The sequence below is a fragment of the Saccopteryx bilineata genome, chromosome 8, assembly GCF_036850765.1.
Source record: "Saccopteryx bilineata isolate mSacBil1 chromosome 8, mSacBil1_pri_phased_curated, whole genome shotgun sequence".
Classification (NCBI taxonomy): domain Eukaryota; kingdom Metazoa; phylum Chordata; class Mammalia; order Chiroptera; family Emballonuridae; genus Saccopteryx; species Saccopteryx bilineata.
In genome coordinates, this window is record NC_089497.1 from 97,251,815 (window position 1) to 97,272,864 (window position 21,050).

The window sequence follows — 21,050 nt, forward strand, 5'->3', positions numbered from 1 at the left end:
TTAAGGACTGTTATGTCTTCTTGATTCAGTGTCCCCTTAATCATTGTAAAATGACCATTTTTTGTCTCTGAGTACTTTTGCTGTCTTGTAGTCAGCATTATTAGATATGAGTATTGCTACACCTGCTTTTTTTTGGATGTTATTTGCTTGGAGTATTGTTTTCCAGCCTTTCACTTCGAATTTGCTTTTATCCTTGTTGCTTAGATGTGTTTCTTGTAGGCAGCATATAGTTGGATTTTCTTTTTTAGTCCATTCTGCTACTCTGTGTCTTTTTATTGGTGAGTTTAATTTGTTTACATTTACTATAATTATTGACACTTGTGGTTTCCCTATTGCCATTTTATAAATTGCTTTCTGTTAGTTTTGTATCTTGTTTGATTCTTCTCTTTTGTTTTTCTATCCTTTGTTTTTGTTTGGTTGTATTTCATACTTCTTTCCTCTGTTGCTATCTTTTTTAAGTCATATGCTTCGATGGTGGTTTTTTAAGGCTGGTTACCATTAAGTAATGAAAAGGGTACCTACCATATTCATTGTAGTACCCTATCTTATGAGTGTTTCTGTACTTCATCATCCTTTGCTACTGTTACTCTCCATCCTCTTCCCTTTTTTTTGCTTTTGTTGTCACAGTTTGAATTTGGTTTTATTGTGTTCTTGGTGGAGCTTTCAGTTGTGGTTTTGTTTTACTTTGTTCTTTGAATCTGGTTGGAAAACCCCCTTTAGTATTTCCTGGAGTGGGGTTTTCTGATGATAAATTCCCTCATCTTTTCTGTATTTGTGAATGTTTTTATTTCTCCTCTTATTTGAAGGATAGCTTTGATGGGTATAGTATTCTTGGTTGAAAGTTCCTCTTTTTCAGGGCTTTAAATATTGGAGTCCATTCTCTTGTAGCTTGTAGAGTTTCTGCTGAGAAATCTGATGATAATCTAATAGGCTTTCCTTTATATGTTATATTCTTCTTTTCCCTGGTTGCCTTGAGAATTTTTTCTTTGTCATTGGTTTGTGCCATTTTCATTATGGTGTGCCTTGGAGTAGGTTTGTTGTGGTTAAGAAGACTTAGTGTTCTGTTTTCTTCTTGAATTTGAGGCTTTAGTTCTTTCCACAGGCTTGGGAAGTTCTCGTCTATTATTTGTTTGAATATATTCTCCATTCCATTTTTTCTCTCTTCTTCCTCTGATATACCCATTATTCTTATGTTATTCTTTTTGATGGAATCAAAAATGAGGGCTTTCTCATTTTTTAAAATTTTTGAGCCTCTCTCTTCTTCTCTCTGTTGTACCTGAAGTTTCTTGTGTTCTATGTCACTAATCCTACCTTCTATCTGGCCTGTTCTATTAGCTAAGCTTGTTACCTCGTTTTTCAGTTCATGAATTGAGTTTTTCATCTCTGTTTGATTTTTTTTTATAGTTTCAATTTCCTTAGTAATATATTCTTTGCATCCATTGAGTTGTTTTCTGAGCTCTCTAAATTGCCTTTTTGTGTTTTCTTGTATATCTCTGAGTGTTTTTAGGATTTCTATTTTAAATTCTTTGTCATTTAGCTCCAAGCTTTCCAATATATTAAATTTTTTCTCCATAGATTTTTCCACATCTATCTGTGCTACTTCTCTATCTTTTGTATCCATGATATTCAATTTCCTTTTTCTTAATGGCATCTGAGGGTGGTCTTGTTAATAGCACTAATGAGAATTAATAAAGAATAAAAAGTAAAAAATAAAGTAAAAAAATGAAAAAAAAATTGAAAATAACACAAAAAAAAGAATAATAATTTATTATTTCCCCTCCTTTTCTTTTTTCTCTTCCCATACTCTCCCCTCCTCCTTAGGAAAATATCATGATGAACTGTAAATTATATTTTCCTAAATGGAATAAAAACTGCCTATAATGCAGGGCCTGAGTTGGGGGGAAGTGTTCTTGGGGAAGAAAAGGAAGTAGGAACCCACAAAATGCAAAAGAGGAATAAATTTGGGTCAAGTATAAAATGATTTACTTGTAAGTGATGGTCGACTAAGAAGTATAATGAGAGGGATAAAAGGGAAACAGGAAAAAGAAAAAAATAACAATTGTATTAAGTAGAGCAAAAACTAAATAGAATGGAGATCCTGGGTTGGGAGGAATGCTAATGAGTTAAAAAGCAAAGTACAAAACACCCAAAATGCCACAAAAAAACCCTTGAGTTCCAAATTAAATAATTTGTTCATGATTGAGGATTGAATGAGAGGAAAAGTAAAAGGAGAAAAGAAGAAACTAATACAGAGGGATAAATAAGAAAAAGTGAAAAAGGAAAAGAAGAAAAAGGAAAAAGAAACAAGGAGAGAGAGAGAGTTAAGGGTTTTGGAGTGTAACCCTCATGGAGAGTAAGGAAGAAGAAAAGAAATAAAATGTAACACTCATGGGTAGTGTAGTTCAAGAAGAGGACAGAATAAGATGGACAGAGAATAAAAGGACCAAGGTGGAGGAAATAGAAATAATAATAATAAACGCAAGAAGATGAAAGAAACAAAAAAAATAGTGGAATAGTTATAAAGGCTGTGGATTTTTCTTGATTTTGAGAGGTTAACTTCTTCCTTTTTCTTTCCTCTCCCTGTTCCTGGTTGATGACTCTGTACCCCAGGCTCTGCCCCTGTGGCACACTTAGGTAGAGATTTGCAGTTGATGAGACTCTATGGCGATGTCATATATTAGGCTTCAGTCTCGTTTGTAGTCAAGGCTTGTTAGCATTTGCAGGCTCTGACAATGAGAGAGTCCATTTTCCCGGAGCCTCCCTCTCAGTCTCTCCTTCCTGAATTAGCAGCCTGATGATCCAGCTATGTGGTTGCCACTGCCTCAGCCTGGGGAGTAAGAGGCTCAAAGAACTGGCAAATCCCCACTCTATCCCCACTCAATGCAGGGCTCTGGGTAAGGCTCTGGCAATCAGAGCCACCAGCGTAATCAGGCAGGGATGGGAGCCAATTGCTCTCAAGGTGACTTTCTATGAGCCTCTCAGCCTGTTCAGCATGCCTAGCACTCTGTGGGATCACTCTCCCCAGGCTTTCCACTTTGTAACCTGTTTTGGCTGGGAAGAAGATGCCCTAGTCGCTGCCTGCAGTACAGGAGGTCTTAACATCTGCCAAGTCTCTCTTTTAGCGTATATCCCTAAGTATGAAAGCTCTGCCAATCAGAAGTTGTCCCCACCCCTTTAGCAAGAGGCACTAAAAAATATCATGCCTCTTGTCTTAGATCGCTGAACTGAGAGAGATCTTGTCAATTAGAGCCATGTAGGTCAGTTGGGAGGTGAGCAGACTGTGGGTTAAGCTAATTTCAGTGATAGAATCCGCCTATCTGCTCCAGAAAGGACTGCAAGCTGCCCACACGCCCCTCCCCTGACTCTTGATTGTTAGCTTGAATGGCTGGGTGAGGTGCCCCACCCGCCCAGAGAAGCTCAGGCATAGGGAAGTTTGCTTTGGCGCACCCCCCACGTGCCGCTGGCAGTGCTGCTTGCGGTGCGCGCCTTTGCTCGCGTGGGCTGATTCACTACAAGCACATTCTTTCCTCAGCTTGAACGAATGTCCGTGCCACAGCCTAGCTTCCTCCACACCCTTAGCCCTCTCAAATCTTAGTTCCAAGTGAAAGCAGCCTTTGCTCAGGTTAGTGAGGAAGGCAGAGTGTTTTTTTGTCCGACTTATTTCCTTCAGGGTTGATTATATACTCAGTCAATTTTTCACTTGATCCTACCTTCGCCTTCAGTGTGTAGAACTCCTGGATGCTCCAAGGATAGATTTTTCTGTCTCTAGTTGATGAACTTGTTGAAATTTTGGGGAGATTTGTCTGTCGCACTCCTCAGGGCACCATTTCTCTGATGTCACTCCCTCAGGCTTCTTCTTACAAGGACATTAATCTCATTCATGAGGGATCTACCATCTTGACCTAATTACATCCCAAGAGTCCCAATTCAAAATACCATTTATAATCCATCAGAATGGAGATTAGAATTCAGTGCATGCATTTTGGGAGACATGAACATTCAGTCCATAGCAAAGCTCTGTTGATTTTGGCAAGGGTGTTAAGACAGTTCAAAGAGAAAAACATAGTCTACCAACAAATGGTGCAGGGACAACATGATATCCACATTCAAAAGAATGAATTTGGATATTTACCTCATACCATGAACAAAAATGACCTCAAAATGGATCATACACCTAAATGTAAAATCTAAAACTTTTAGAAGAAAATGTGAGAGAAGTGAAACCTGAAGAGAACACCTATTCAGAATGTTGTTTACAAAAATATTTTTAAATGATGCAAAGAATATTCATTTGATTTCAGGAATATCATATTCAGCAGAATTAAGCCCTGGCAGCCAAAGCAAGACTCCTTGGATGGCCATGACAGAGAAGTCCTGGTGGGTGGACATTCTGTGAGAGACTGCCAACAGCTGCTGCATTGAAAAAAAGGACTCATCTGATAGAACCCTCTGAAAGCAGTAGCCACCATGCTAACCATCTGTCACAGTTGTTTGGCAAATGGAAACCACTGGAGAATTTATCAGGGATAATCAAAATAGGAGGTCTTACTTTTCAGTGAAAATTGTTAAGATGCAACTTTTTTGAGGCCTTATGATTCAGGGGCTTAGTCACTCGATTAGAAAAATAAACCATTGTTTCTTTAATTGTAACTATTCATTTTAAAGCATATGTGTTCAAGCATGACAGAGATAGAAAAAATGTTATTACTAAAAATAAAGTGAATGGAAGTATCACTAAAAAAAAAAGATACAAAAAAAATGCAACCCTCATACATTACTGGTGGGAATGTAAAATAGTGCACCCACTTTGGAAAATAGTTCAGCAGTACTCCAAAAAGTTAAACATAGAATTGCCACATGACAGCCATTCTACTCCTAAACACACAAGAGAAATGAAACATATGTCCATACAAAAAGGTGTATACAAATATTCTGATCACAAAAATTAGGGGATATTTTATCATTTTATATTCATTTTTGAAATATTCTCTAATTTTTGTGAGCAGTATAGTATTATTCTTAATAGACTAAGGGTGGAAATGACCCAAATGCCCATCAGATGATAAATGACCAAATAAAATGTGGTATAGCCACACAATAGGGTACTTATTATTCAGCAATTAAAAGGGATAAATAACTGATACGCACTACATGAATAAAGCTTGAAAATGTTATGCTAAATAAAGGAACTAGTCACAAAGACTACATGACTTCATTTACATGAAATGTCCAGAATAGGCAGTAGAGAGACAGAAGATGGTAAGTGGCTCCAGGATGCTGGGAAGATGAGGAGATCTCAGCCAGGTCAAGGGCATCAGATCTCACTGTCTTCCCAGTGCTCCTACCCTGCCCCAAAGGCTCTCAATAAAATGGTTTGATTCCTCCCAAAAAAATAGCAGTGGTTACTTAAATCTGGAGGTGAGGGTGAAACTGGGAAGTAACTACTAATAAATGTGGGATTTGGGGAGGGGTCATGAAAATATTCTGGAATTAGATAGCAATGATATATACACAACTCTGTGGCACAATAAAATCCATTAAACTGCATTATACAAATGAGCAAATTGTATGATATGTGACTTATATCTCAATAATGCTGTTTAAAAAATAATAGGTAGGAAAATATGACAACCATTAAAAATATAAAAAGGTAGACATCAATATAAACTTTTGGTTGCTATTCATGGTGAGATTCTGTTCTAATTTAAACAGGCAATGACACGCTGTGACCTGCCCCATTTTTACAAGTCTAGTCCCACTAAGAAGGTGATTGGTGAATATTATGTGGTTTGTGCAATGCTTCAAGAATTCCCCTAATGTTTCCCATAAAGCTGTCATAACAATTTCAAATGTAGGTCACCAGGTCAGAAGTTGAAGACTGAGACAGACTACCCTGAAAGGACTGTGGCCTCATCTCTTGTCACATGTGTTTCCATGAACTTGTTTCCTGTTGTTTACATTTGGTGTCTGAATTTTCTTATTGCCTTATTTTTTTATTTCTTTTCACTCTGGGTTTGTTCTTTGTGTCTGTCCTTCATAGCAACCCTGACCCAAAATTTTAACTTGACAGAAATTAAAATAATACCTTTACATGAATGCCAAATGCTCCATAGAAAAATATCACAACAATAGAGTTGCTATGGAGTTTTTATAGTACATTAGGGTCAGAGAAAGTTGTTTCATTGAAGATGGGTGACAATTCAGTGGAGAAACAAGCAATAATGTAAGGAGGAAGGAAGGAGAGACTATTCATATTCCTAAAAGACTAGTTTAAAACTATATATTATAAAACAAAACATTTTAAAAAGTGAAATGACACTTTCTAAGAGTCAGACACTGAGTTAACTGCTGTGAAAAACTATATAAGCAGTCATTCCCAAATGGAGTTGGAGCCACCATCCCAGAGGAACTGCCTTGCACATCCTATTCTTTGAGGCTTTGGAATGTTTGAATTGGGTCAAACCAACACTGTATTCCAAACAACTGTTTGTAGATTTAATAGGAAAACAGACATGCTGAATACAAGGACTGCAAATTAAAGGCAGTCTTTAGAAACAATAAAGAGCCATGCATAGCTAACAAATAATTTATTGATAGCTTATTAGCACCAATAGAAATTCCTTCCTTCTGTTTATAAAATTATTTCCCATTTCTTTCTCATAAAACCCCTTTGCCTTCACCCCATAGTTAGAACACTATTGGGATTTCTGCCTGAATCAGTGCTTTCCAGAATTGCAATTCTCTGGATCTCAAATAAATGCTTGATTTTCTCTTCCTTTGGTTTTTTATTTTAAGGTTAACTCTGCTTTACAGGCATTATAATGTCATTGAATACTCAAAACAAAAATAGTTTATACTTATGGGATATTTTATTCAGTGCCAAGCATGCTTCTACATGTTTTTTGTATATTAACTTACATAATTTAATATGCTTATTATTCTTTATGACAAATGAAAAAATTGAGGCTTTTATAGAGGTTTAAGTAAGCTGTCCCCATTCACAACTTAAGTTCACAAGTTAAGTAAGTGGTCAAGTTGAGATTTAAATATGGAGGTCTGGTTCAACATCTGTTCTCTTACCCAGAACAACACAGCCACCTTCTCTGAGAAAAAGGATATGTGAGAAGTCAATGAGGAATTATTTAAAATGAGTCAGCAGAGTGTGGGATTCTGGGTATAGTGTCCAAGTCTCAAAGTTGTATAATCTTAGAAAGAGTTACATAGTTTCTGATTCTTGATTTACTGTCTATAAAAATGAGATAAAAGTGCTTACCATGCAAAAAGGTCCTACTTGTGGAAAGAGAGGTGATCTATGGAAACCTTGAAAGTAGTACTTCAATAAATAATAGTTATTCTCATCATTATTATATTCTGTTGAAGTATGGTAGAGTTCAAAGACCCAAGCCATACAACTTTTCTGGTCTGCTTTGTTTTTAACCTGATAGTTCTAATTAATGAAGAAAATAAAAATCTGTGTTCATAAAAGGAAACTAAAACAAAAAACAAAAATGATAATAATGTAACAGAGGATATCAGGTTCATCTCTTTAACAACCTAACTGAAAGGGGGAACATATCTCCCATTTTATAGAAAAATAGAATTATCCTCTTATTCTGAGAAAATAAGGTAAATATAAGATTACTAATGGACTTTCCTTACACTAGCCAGAAGGAAATTGATATCAATTCCTTTAACTGATAATGTATTCCAGAAATTTATCCAAGTACCTGGTTTAACTATGATATGGTTCTGGATAAGTCATCTGTTTTGCCAAAGGTAGATAAGTATTGGGGACACAGTAAAGACTAACTTATGTAAAACTTCATTAACAAATGATGGTCCCTTCAAACACCTGTAGAATTTTACTGGGTAATATGAAGACTTTAATCTGAAAAATAGTATTTTATGTCAGCATAAAAATAAAGAGTTTGTAATTTTCCATTTGTGCTTCTCTTAAATCTAGATTTAAAGCACTTAAAATTTTCCAATTGTATATCAACCAGGGGAAATTTTTGTTGATAATTTTATCCATACTGCATTTTCATGGATGATGTGCTTTTCATGACTTCTGTCCTTTTAAATGTGTTGATCTTTATTTGGTGATCTGGTTAAGTTTTGAGAATGTTCTATGTTTGTAGAGAAAAAAAAAACATCTATTTTTCACTGGGGTTGCAAAGGTATCCATAAAGGTATATCTGTTTGTGGTTGTATTACATGTGCCGTGTAGGATTATTTTTAATGGTCTGGATGCTTCTGCCAGCTGTACCAGTTTCTCCCAACCTTGAGTTGTAGTAATTACAAGATTCATTTCACAAACCTTAAGAAGGAAGTGAGACCTGTTTCTATACTTCCAGAAATGTGCAATCACATGGGGATGGGGTGAGCATGTCACGATTTAGTGAGAAAACAAATAATGGATAATGAGACCTACAAACTAGTGTAAATCCTATTGGCCCTACCACAAAGCGGGTGTTGGGAATCTGGACAAGTTACATTCAGGGTTTCCAGTTCCTCACCTTTCCAAAGGGGGTCAATCATACTTGCTCTGACAACCACCATGTTTTTCAGGTAAAGCAAAGAGATAAGGAATGCGAACAATATAAAATGATAATGTAAAATTTAGAAATACTGGCAGTGGTTAATACTGAGATCCAGGAGAAGGAAAAGATACCGACACATGCTCCAAGGTGCTCGATTTCTATTGGTTCCCTTCCCTGACCCCAACCACTTTCAGCCTCCTTTGTGGACACCCCCGCTTCTGCACGGAGAAACGCCGGCGCAACAACACAAGTCTCCCTCTACGCACCGCCAGCAGCTTGGAACCTGCTTGAAGACCGTCGTGAAAATGGAGCAGCAACTTGCCAGCAGGTCAAATTTGTGTGCTCCAGCCGAGTCAGCTGCGGTCGAGCCTGTGCAGTGCTCCTCCTCAGGCAATGGGGGCTGAGTGTCCGATGTCGCCCCAGAGCTCATTAATCAACCTTAGATCTTGGGCAGAAAGAGTCTCGGCTACAGAGATATTCAGGGTTGAGGGCCTCTAGGGCCTCTACGCTCTCAGCACGCAGCCCGCATTAAAACCGAGCATTCTTCTCTGGGTAGGGAAGGGGTCGATAATGTTCTGCATGCGGGTGTCGGAGGTGGATGTCCCTCGCGGTCCCGCAAGTCCTCGGAAGACAACTGAGCGCCGCGCTTGGCACGCCCGCCGGAGCTGGGGAGCCGGAGCCTAGCGGCACTGCATCACCAAGCCGCCTCCTAGCACTCTTTCCCCAGGTTGTCTTCCTGCTGCAGCCCGGGCCCAAATTAATTCTCTCCGTGTGCGAGTGAGCACACACAAGTCACACAAGTTCCCCGGGCAGGGCACGATCCTTCCATCCGTCTCCTCGGGGAGCCCAGCTTTTCAACGATTAACCTCCCGGCCACAGGGCAGAAGGAAGGTGGCAAGATGGAGGGACGCTTGGGGGGGGGCGACTTTGAAAGGCACAAATAGCTTTAGACACCGCAGTCCTGCTCGCGTCTGCAGGCCTACGCCCCCTGGGCCATGTCTGCGGATGGATGGCCGCTGGGCTAGGCTTTCCCGGGGCGGGTTAACACGGCCTTTACGCTAAAGCCCAAAGCTCCCACCTTGAGTCTCCAGTTTATCTTTCCTCCCCACCAAAGGACGCACCCCTTTGGTAGTGTCGGGGCTCCCAGCCAAGGGTGGGGGGTAGAGCACCTCCCCATCCCTGCCGCGGCTTGGGGTTTTACTGCGGCAGTCAGAGGTGACAGCGACTCCTTAGCCTCCTAGGTTGCTCTCAGAGCCCCGGCTTCCCCAGCATTGGGAAAGCGCCCCCTCCTGAGTGGCTGGTCCGGGGAGAAGAGTAACGAGCTGCAGAAAACCAAATTTAAAAATGTAAAAGTCGCTGGGCTGCATTCCTCAGAGGACGAGCCCGACTGCCTGAGACTGAGAGTGGCAGCGCGTGGGAAGTTGGGCCATAGAGCAAAGGGGGAGGGGAATGGTGCAGCCAGCATTCTCTTCTGGAAGGAGTCGCTGGAACAGTGCGGTTGGACACAATTTTGCCTGGGAGTATTTTCCTTTTGTCAATAATTAATCACCGTGATCAGTCTGGCAGAATCGGAGTTTCGGCAATAGTGCAGACAGTGGGACGAACACCTGACTCTGGGAAGCTCTGAGTTGCCCTGCGCAGCGGGGAACTCCAAGCATCTGGAGAGGCGCCCAGCTCTGGTGGTCACGTAAGCTGCAGGGAGATGCACACAACCAGGAGGTAAGTGTCTTCTTCCAAAATATCCAAATTTGTCTTTATAGGGGTAACATCATACCGAGCTTTAATGCATTTCATCAGTTTATTATTTAACTAAACTAAAATTTCAAGAGTTGAATGGGTTTTTCCATTTGCCTTTAACTATATGTGAGAAACTGCCGGTTTCACTCAACAGAGACCAAACTTTATTACTGAAACTTTCCACGGCAAAAGAAGAGAAAATTCCTTGGTAAATTACTTTTATTACTTCTCTTTATATAGTTTAGTAATAACTATTCAGTGATCTATCATTAGGCAGTGATTGGTTTCATTCTTAATATTTCTCTTTATCTAGTTCCGTGCTCTTACACGGTACTTTTTTGCCCATAAGCTATTTCAGACAGTAATACACACAAATCAATTGCCCCAAGAGTGATGAATTTCCAAGTAATACGTTTTTACATTTTCTCATAAGTATTATGCATTTTCTGAAAAAATATTTAAGTAATAATTTATAAGTAAACAGACTTCTAAATGCAAGAAGAATGGTATAGTTAACGTTGCCATTTGGGATGCAGGAATGGCTAGAGAAGAGTTTTAGATATGAGCAGAGATTTTAGGTCTGTTTCAGCTAAAATGACATTCAACTGGTTGGCAGTTAACATATAAGCTCAGCCCATAATCAAATAAAGAAGTTGAAGAATTATTAACTGTAAATCTTTGCCCTAAAATGATAAATAAATGCATCAGGGAAGTTGGGAAAGTTCTTTTTCTAAAAGACTTTGTGGCATGGTATTTCTTTTGAATGAAACAAAGATTAAGAAATACATGGTCATTTTTGCTTGTGAACTTTTTAGATTATTGCATAAAACTAATGAGGTTTTAATAACAATTTTTCATCAGAATTATTCCTGTGCTTTTTAAAATAATCATCATTTTGAGTACTGTTTCAATAGTTGTGATAGCTTTATACTTAGATTACTAGAGCAATAACAAACTCTCATATGTAATACAATCACCCTCATTATTCAAATATTTCTATACAACTATTTAATAACAATAAATTAAGAATGGTTGGTCAAACCAAATGTATAGACAATCTAGAATTTGACTCAATATGAAGGTGAAAGTCATCCAGTCCTCAACTTCAATCAATTGTTTTAACCCACTGTATGTAAGTTTGCAAACACTCTTGTAAAAACTCCTTCTTAATTTTCCATGTTATGTCAGCATAAACTCTTTTACCACAGAATATACGAGATGCTAAATCATTAAAAATTATCCAAATGGGATTCAACCTCCAGAATGGTAGAATGAGGATCCCCATTTACTAAATGGGGAACTCCCTCTTTAGCAACACAACAATAACTGGTGAAAATTATAGATAAACAACTATTTAGTCTCTAAAAATTGTCCTGAAAAAATGCAACAAATGAAGAAAATTTATTCAAGACAATCTACTAAATTTTAGTATGAATAGCAAGATTTGGTGGCATTTGACCCGCAATCCACTCTCCAGATGGGTATGATAGTACTCTACTCCTGGTGCAGCTAAGAACACAGAGTTTCATCTCAACCTCACTCCTAGTCTAGGTCTAATGTATATCTCAGGAAAAAGCAGGCCACCAGCATCTCATCCACCCCAGCTTTGTATTGCAGAAGCTCTATTTTAGTCAAGAGCAGGCAAGAGGTCTCAGGCTATATTTTCCCAACCATCCCTCATTCATAAAGCAAAAGAAGAAAAACTCAACAACTAAAAGTCCAATAACCCATTTAAAAATGGGCAAAGGATTTTAAATATTTCTCTAGAGATAGAATTTCTCCAGAGAAGATGTACAGATGTCCAATCAACACATGAAAATGTGCTTAGTATCATTAGTTTTTAAAGAAATAAAGATCAATACCACAAGATACCACTTTATACCAGCCAAATGGCTATGATAAAAAGGAACAATTGTTGTTGAAGAGGAGGTGGAGAAATTGGAACCATCATATATGGCTTGTAGGAATGTAAATGTTGAGATGCTGTGGAAAATGGTTTGGTAGTTCCTTACAAAGTTCAATATAGAGGTATAACACAGCCATTTCACTCCTAGGTATATATACAAGAGAACTGAAAACCTATGTCCATGTAATAACTTGTATACAAATGATTACAGCAGCATTACTCATAATAGCCCCAAAGTGAAAACACCCACATGTACACTGACTGATGAATGGGTAGATAACATATGATATGGAATGGCACAATGAAGTGTTATTCAGCAGTAAAAAGGAATGAAGTACTGTTACATGCTACAACATGGATGAATGTTTAAAAGATTTTGCTAAGTGAAAGAAGACCACATATTTTTTTTTTTTTTTTTTTTTTTTTTTTTAGGACAAAAACACATTTAATTGGTAAACGATAAAATCCAGCAGAGAAATTCCATATAGAAAACACACAGTATGTCAGATAGTCTTAGGAAAACATTTCAGGCTGACATTAGTTTCCCATCATTTATTTCAATGCTGTCTTTTTTTTTTTTTTTTTTTATATATAAATAAATTTTTATTTTAATGGGGTGACATCAATAAATCAGGGTACATACATTCAAAGAAAACATTTCCAGGTTATCTTGTCATTTAGTTATGTTGCATACCCATCACCCAAAGAGAGATCATCCTCTGCCACCCTCCATCCAGTTCTCTCTGTACCCCTCCCCCTCCCCTCCCCCTCTCCCTCCTTCCCTCCCCCCACCCCCCATAGCCACCACACTCCTGTTCATGCCTCTCAGTCTCGCTTTTATGTCCCACTAATGTATGGAATCCTGCAGTTCCTGTTTTTTTCTGATTCGCTTATTTCACTCCGCACAATGCTAACAAGACTCCACCATTCCGCTATAAGTGATCCAATGTCACCATTTCTCCTAGCTGAATAATATACCATGGTGTATATGTGCCCCATCTTCTTCATCTAGTCCTCTATTTTTTTTACAGTGATTAAAAGCCTTTAAGCAAACTCTTGGCCAATACAGCAAGAATCCATAAATGAGTAGTGTCCTTAACATGTTCCCCAAGTCCAAGTTGGCCCCCTCACCATGCCAAATCCCTGAAAAATGCAACCCAACCACAGTTCAGTCTGTTAGGAGCTGTCACAGGGAGCATGAGTCCAGGAACGTTCCCCACAGGAAAAGTCCGTATGGCACTGGAATTGTTGTCACCATTCTATACTTTGCAGCTCATGTCCAAGTCCCAATGACCGCTGCTTCTAGCTGGTAATGATTCAGGTAGACTGGAAAAAGCCATTTGCAGCATGCGTGGATATGGAGCTTCTGTTCTCCTCTGCCTGGAGAGTTGAGACCAGGTTGCTTTTCCCTGGAGCTCTGTGACTGTGGCCTGGTAAAGAGAACCTTGGGATACCCTAAGCTGAGTGGCAAAGGTAAATTCATAATACAAGTTGGCAAAAGGAGGAAAGAGAGCTCTAAATTAAGAGTAGAAGACCACATATTTTATAATTACATTTATATAACATACTACCAGTAGGCAAACCCACAGAGACAGAAAGTAAACTCATGGTTGTAAATGGCTGGAATGGAGGGTTGAGAAGAATGCAGAGTGACTGCTAAAGAATGCAAGGTCTTCTGGGGTGATGAAAATGGTCTACAATTGACTGGTGATGGTTGCATAACTGTAAGTATACTAAAAACCATTGAATTGTGTACTTTAAATGGGTGAATTGTATGCTATGCGAATTTTATGTCAAAAAAAGTTTTTTAATAAATAATAAATAATTCAAAGTATTAAAAAAAAGATGCATTTAAAACTTGAAGTTCATGAATCCCCATGTACCACTAGACCAATAGTTTACATGAGGCTTTTTCCCAAGGGCCACATTGAATTATATGAAATAATTAAGTGTGGCACAGGTGTTACACAGTTATGTATTTTGCATATGTTTATACACCTGCCCAGCTTTCTTCTGTTGAGACATAAATCAAATGTCAGTAATATAGTCCTATAGAGACTCTGTTTGCAATGCCCTATCTTTTGAGATTTACTCATTCACAATATTAATTCAGGCCCAGTGAGGCCAGTTGTTTCTCCTCCTTCTATTAAGTCTAACGTTCTATCAGTTCTGTAGGCCAGTTGTTGAGAAGGGCCACACTAGCTGAGAGAGGGAGGTTACCTGACACTCAGATCGGCCTGACTTCACATGCACTAGATTGGCCCCAGAAGAAGGGGTCTTGGGGAAAAGGAAGAGCTGGAGCAGCCAGTACGGTCCTTAGAACATGCTGACATGTCAGTGCTGGGAAGCATCTCCTGTGATTATAACAATGTCAAATATAAGAGAAACTCTCAGATAATTAATATACTCTTCAATTCATCTTTTATGCTTTAAGTTCCAATAAACTGCTTGATCCTGTACTAAGAATTTTGAAATAGGATGATAATGCTTTATCTAGAAATGGGAATATAAAGTTAGTGACTCTTTTCATGGGTGTCGCAAACAGCACCTGAAGTTGTTGCCAGGAACAGTTATGAGTACGCTGAGCCAAACCACACCCTGAGCTTTAGGGGTACAAGTAAGTCCATCTGCATCATGAGACCTCAAGATTTTCCATTCCCACAGCACAGGCTTATCTATCTGTGTCTGTGTCTTGAAGAGCATACCATGTTGATGAAAATGGGTTCTGTGTGGCTTTTGACCATCAACGCCTTTGTAGAGGTCCTGTGACTGTCATATTTTGCCCAATTAGAACATTTCTATGAAATAATTTTAAATGTCCAACCATTGTCTATAAATTAAATACATCTAGGAAAAATTTGATCATAGTTATTATTTATTAATATTGCTTTTATCAGTATTAATAATTCACTTATTCAACAGATAGTAATTGTGCATCTGCCCTGAACCAGGACAATTCTAGGCTCTGAATGAATAAACAAAACAGGCAGAAATTCCTGCCCTGGAGGGAGCTTCAATTTTAGAGGGGATATCAGACATTTAAAAAACAAAATGTCACAATAATAGGTGAATTATACAGCATATGAGAAGGAGATAAGGTTCTGAGAAAAACTGAACAGGGAAGGGAACGAGGGACAATTTTAAACTGTAGAATCAGGCTAGGAAGTAAAATTATGTAATCAGAGATGTAAAGATGGTGTATGAACCTGGCCACTGTGACGCTGGTGTTGGCTGTAGGATTTCGAGCTGAGTTAACTCCTCCCCTGAGGAGCTTTGGTTTTCCCTGCCCATCAGCATTACGTTGCTACCTTGAATTTACTGCTGTTTCACTAAGGAAAATATTACATTAGCCCCAACACATTCCAAGCAGGCACAAGAAAGACATAAATGTAATACCTGCTTATAGCTAAGAACTACAACCTAAATAAAACACCACCTTATGATACAAAATTACTTGTTGAGGGAAATCATTAGCCTGGGCTTTGGGTTTTCTGTTGTCCTTTGTCTCTCGCTTTGCCCGGGATTCTTATAGTCTACCAGAGGATTGTGTGGTACATAATTAAAAACTGTTTTCCTCAAATTAACACCATTTGAAGAGTGAAAAGGTAGGGAATAGGATGAAGGGAAGAAAAATTTCCAAGCCCTCTTGGAAAGGTAAAGAGAGAACAAATCTTTCATAATTACAGACAGAATAGAGCAGGGAATCCCACGGATCAACAGGAAAAAAGAGAGGGAAAGCTACCAGTCTCCACTTTCCCAAACTGTCTCCAAATCTCTAGTCAGGGAACCTGCTTTAAAAGATAGCTGAGGACATCCTGTTCTAGTAAAATGTAATGGTGAGGATTGTAGGAGGGGAGCAGGGTGGGGGAGATGGAGGAGGGGGAGGAGGATAGATGGTGATGGATGGAAGCTTGACTCCGGGTGGCGAACACACATGCAGTATAGAGATGATGTAGCACTGTGCACCTGAAACCTGTATAATCTTATTAACAATGTCACCCCAATAATTTCAATAAAATTAAGAAAATAAATTGGCTTAAAAGGGAGCATGAACTTGATTTTTTTTTAAGCCAAAAGGGAACGTTTATTTCAGGCTTAGAGGAGAAGCATTTAAGAATGCTCAGTCATTAGAAATAAGTTAAAAGACTCCCTGTAATAATGGAGTTTTTATGGAACATTAAAATTTTCATTTATTCAACAGATTTTAATTGAGCAGCCACTATGTGCCAGGCCCTGGGGAACAACACAGAGGAGGACCTTGCTTTAAAGACTTATTTCTAGAGGTTACATGATATGCCTTTTGCTACCAAATAGTTGAAGCGTACAGTGATGAGGACAATAAGTCTTTGACCTGCTTGTCCTAACACACCCTTTCCAGACTGGGTAAGAGTCTCCTTGTATATCCCGGCACATTGCACTTTCCTGTCTTGAGTGTAGCACCTAACCACGACTCTGCAGATGCTTGTGCAACCATCCTCTTCCTCTCGAGGAGAGTGACCATGCCAGTTCATTCATAGTTTATATTCCTAGTACATGCTTGTTAACCATTTAATTAGGTGAATGGATAAATACTTTGCCAAGTTGTTATTAGAGCTCTTTGCATAGAGAGACAGTTAAGAGTACATGTTCTACATTAGCTGTGAAACTTTGGGTCCGTTTTTTAAATTTCCAAATGTCTCAGTTTCTTCATTTGTAAAATGGGTATAGAAATAGTGCTTCATTATAGTGTTGTTAAGTGAATTGTATAAGGTTATACATTAGGTAGTTAGCAAAGTTCTGGGAGTTGCTCAATAAATATCTGCTATTATTATCAATGCAGAATGGCAGTTTCCTGGGTGCTATTCAAATATTGCAGACCTGCCCTTTCAGCTCTATTATACGATCAAAGGATGTCAATTAGGAATTTCAAATTAAAATGATCACTTTGAGTTCAAGATTGCTCAAATGATTAAAAAGGAATTTGAAAATGACTATAAGTAGGATTTTGAGCAATAAAATTAAAAAGACTAGAAGAAGAAAAAAAGAGTAAAGTTCAAGATGACAGATCCAGAGCAAGTTTTCTGGAGCAGTAGAAGCCTCTACGACTCTCACCCACCCACACTTACCCCTTGCAGATAGTCAAGTGCCAGTTCATCTCTGTTCTGATGTTCTGGTTATGCCTCATAGAATGTCATACCCAATAAGCATCAGTAGATGTTCACTGAGATAGGAGAAACAAAAATGTAAAAAAAAGTTTTGAAGTCTTTTTAAAAATTTTTTTTAGATTTTATTTATTCATTTTTAGAGAGAAAGAAAGGGGAGGAGCAGGAAACATCAACTCCCATATGTGCCTTGATCAGGCAAACCTGGGGTTTTGAACCAGCAACCTCAGTGTCCTAGGTCAGTGTTTTATCCACTGCACCACCACAGGTCAGGCTGAAGTCTTATCTAAACCTATGAGTGTTATATTATCATTGTTTCTTTTGAAAATCTAATCCTCTTTTTGAGTCAGACCTTGAGTCAGAATTACCATACTACTTCCTCATATGCAGTTATCTGTTGCCTTCTAAATGAGATTAAATGTCAACCTGTGAGCAACGTATGTAAACCCAGTAACTTTAATACTTCCTTCTACTTATATCAGAGAGAATTCACTTGGCCTCTTCCCCAACCATGGGGGAAATAATCATGTTTTTGTCTTGTACAAATAAGTTAGTTTACTAACTGATTCTTTTTTATTCACCCATTGAAAAGTAAGTGATTTTTAAGTAAAATTAGCTATTGTCACTTTACTGATAGAAAAAATAATAGGCATAGAAAGACTTTGTAACTGACCCTAATACTGTACTTCAATTACCAACTCTTTTTATTCCTTGAAGCTGCAGATACTTTACTTCACAGGGACAGCTTGAGCCTTACATTTTTAATAGGATGCTTCATTGAGTAAAACTTTAAACAAAGAAAAAAATCAATTAGGTTGGCCTAATTCTGGTTTTGATGGGCAGAAAAATCAGTTTATAATATATGACAAAAATGTTGTTCCAAAGGTTCCCTCCATTTAGCAGGAAACAAAAACTGATGCAAACACAAAACAGCTGATATGGTACTTGCATGGCCTTTGGGGTGAATTCTTTCTCCAGACCAATTGGAGTCACCATTTTACCCTTTTATATAATACATCTCTGAAGGGTTTAATAGAGTCACCTGAAATGAATTTCTTAGAAGAAAAGGAAGTAAAATACATATGGTAAGGTATAGAGTGAAGAAATAAAATGGAGTCTCTTTGGTGAAGTTGCTAAATTATTAAAATCAAGTAGACAGGCTTGAAAAAACAATTCTATTTTTGCTTTAACTAGCTTGGGAGCTTAAACTTTTGAAACTTCCAGGTGCCTGAAGATATACATATATATAAATCTTATAAGATAACACTCTAACAGCCCCTGAAGTATTTAGGAAAAAAAGTTTACATAACCAGACCACTTGGCACCCAGCCTCTAGACCACCTGGCATGTATCATCTAAACTGGCACCCATCCATACCACCTGACATTTGTCTAATAACTGCCCTGGACCAATACAAAGTCCAAGAATGCGAGACTGATTATTCTCAAGGATATGACTTTTACAATAAGACCTCTTAACATTTCTTTTTCTTTGGAACAGTTGTAGAATCTACCTAGTTGTGTTTCCAGTTTGCAAACTATAAGACTCTTGAATAAATCTTTAACATTTTTTCTAGCTAAAGCCTCCTGATTTATTTTTACTTAGTCAACATTAGAAATTAAAAGGAAAAAAATAATAATTGTGTTGTCCAGTATCTGCTCAAACAGTAGCCCTTATGGAATTCTCACTATTTCAACCAGGCCACCTCTTCCCCTTTAAGTTGATCTTATTGCTTAAAGTTTTTCCCAAGATTCACCTCTGAAAACAATAAAACAATTCCAGATCTTCCCCTCCGTGACAGCCTGTGACCACTTAAAACCTTTAAGATCTTTTAAGATCTCCATGACACATTTCTCCCCCCAAATCTTCTCACAGCATTTCCCATCAAAAACCCTCCAGACTCTCCATCTAGCTTCCTAGGAATGTGCTCAGCTCGCTGGAGTAGTCTTCAACAGCTGGGAGAAGGATCTAATCAAAGCCAAGAGCTGTAGCCCTCTTTTCTCATACATACTATATATCTATAAATATATAAGAATACAGTATTAGTGCTTTGGTTTGAATGTACTCCCTAAACTTTTATTTATTGAATACTAACTCCCAAAGGTGATGGAGGTACTTAGGTCATAAGGATGGAGCCCTCATAAATGTGAGGACACAGCAAGAAGGTGCTGGCTGTGAACCAGGAAGAGGGCTTCTACCAGAATGCAGCCATGCCAGCAACTTGATCATGGACTGTACAGTCTCCAGAAAGTGAGAAATTAACTCCTGTTGTTTATAAGCTACCTAGTCTGTGATATTTTGTTATAACAACACAAATGGACTAAGACAACTGAATCACTTATTTATTTATTTGCCAATCATATCACAATACTATTGGCTCATAATGAACTTGAAGGCAAGTAAAATTCCTTAGTCTTTTTTACTTAAATTGCTCATAGGCTACATTTTCCCACATCTCACCCTTGGACAATTGACCTTATGAAGTGAATAACAAGATATTATATTTCCCCCAAAGTTGTATCCTTAGTCATTCTCTAATTTTCTAAGTCTTTTACTTACTTATTTATTTTAAATGCTTGATATTTCTTTTTTTTTTAAGTGTTTATTTTATTGATTTGAGGCAAAAAGAGAGGCAGCAACATCTATCTGCTCCTGTATGTGCCCTGATCAGGGATCAAACAGGCAACCTTTGTGCTTCAGGACAATGCTCTAACCAACAGAGCTATCTGGCCAGGGCTCTACTAAGTCTTTTATAATACTACTCCATAAGTTGGGTTCATCTGCAAATTTGATCACCCATAGTTCCTATGACTTAATTCACATGGATAAAAATGCTACAATGGTCAGGACAAAATACTTAACCCTTGAGCTCATCATTAAAAACCCACTTTCCATTTTTATGACGCTTTACCAATTATAAAATACTTCAAATCGAAGTATCAATTCAAGTTGTAATTCTTACAACTCTCCTATGACTAAAATACTATCATCATTCTAAGTGTGAAGACAAAGATTCAGAAAATCTATCTGACTTTGCCTGATGTGACGAAGACAATAAACAGCAGGATAAGAAAGAAACAAGCCTGAGGGTTTCTGACTCTGTTTCCAGTGCTTTTCCAAAGACAGATTTTTAAATACAGTGACAAATGTAATCTATTTTTCTTTCTTTCCCTCCTATGAATATCAACAGACTAATGAAAGTCAAGAAACATTTTCCTACCAACAAAATATTACCCAGAAATCCAGTATGTAAAAAAGATTAAAAGTAAGTTGCTCTGATAGAAGCAATATGGGAGATACTTAGGCTCATCTCTCTGTCCCACTTGGGGGCATACCCTCAACATTGCCGCAGGTAATGTAACACTTTATAGTCCTTAGAGTACATTGGGAAGTCACTAGCCAATGGCATGTCCTCACAATGTAACATTTTCTAAAAATAATTTTTAACGTAAGGTTAGGTCATGTCTTTTTAAAATATAATACGTACATTCTAAAATTTTGTGGGAGAACACTCATCTCATCTTTTACAAGGAACAGAAATATTTTAAAGTTTGAAGCATCTTTGGGTTTATTCAAATGTTTATTTCACAGATGAAGGAACAGGAACTCAGAGAGGAAAAGTAGCCCAGGATCACTGTGGAGGAACAAGGACAAACAAGAGTCCAAACCTGGATCCTTCTATGCAGGTAAATTCTTCTGATTATATCAAGGGGTCTCACTTTGATT

The 21,050-nt window shown here is 38.0% G+C and overlaps 1 protein-coding gene and 1 long non-coding RNA gene across 3 annotated transcripts in view; one reads left to right on the forward strand and one right to left on the reverse strand.

Annotated features, from left to right (window-relative positions):
• Positions 1-9,426, reverse strand: part of LOC136312093 (uncharacterized) — a 79,060-nt gene extending 69,634 nt beyond the window's left edge. Inside the window, exon 1 of the long non-coding RNA XR_010726888.1 lies at positions 8,807-9,426. This is a non-coding gene — a long non-coding RNA (uncharacterized lncRNA). The remainder of the gene's footprint in view (positions 1-8,806) is intronic.
• SPTSSB (serine palmitoyltransferase small subunit B) overlaps positions 8,753-21,050 on the forward strand; it is a 41,287-nt gene continuing 28,989 nt past the window's right edge. Inside the window, exons 1-3 of one of the 2 annotated variants that reach the window (XM_066241532.1) lie at positions 8,753-8,868; positions 10,099-10,259; positions 20,916-21,010. The gene's annotated coding sequence lies outside the window, so the exon portion shown is untranslated. Of the gene's footprint in view, positions 8,869-10,098; positions 10,260-16,383; positions 16,567-20,915; positions 21,011-21,050 lie in introns of those variants that run through there. The other variant, XM_066241533.1, reaches the window with a different exon arrangement.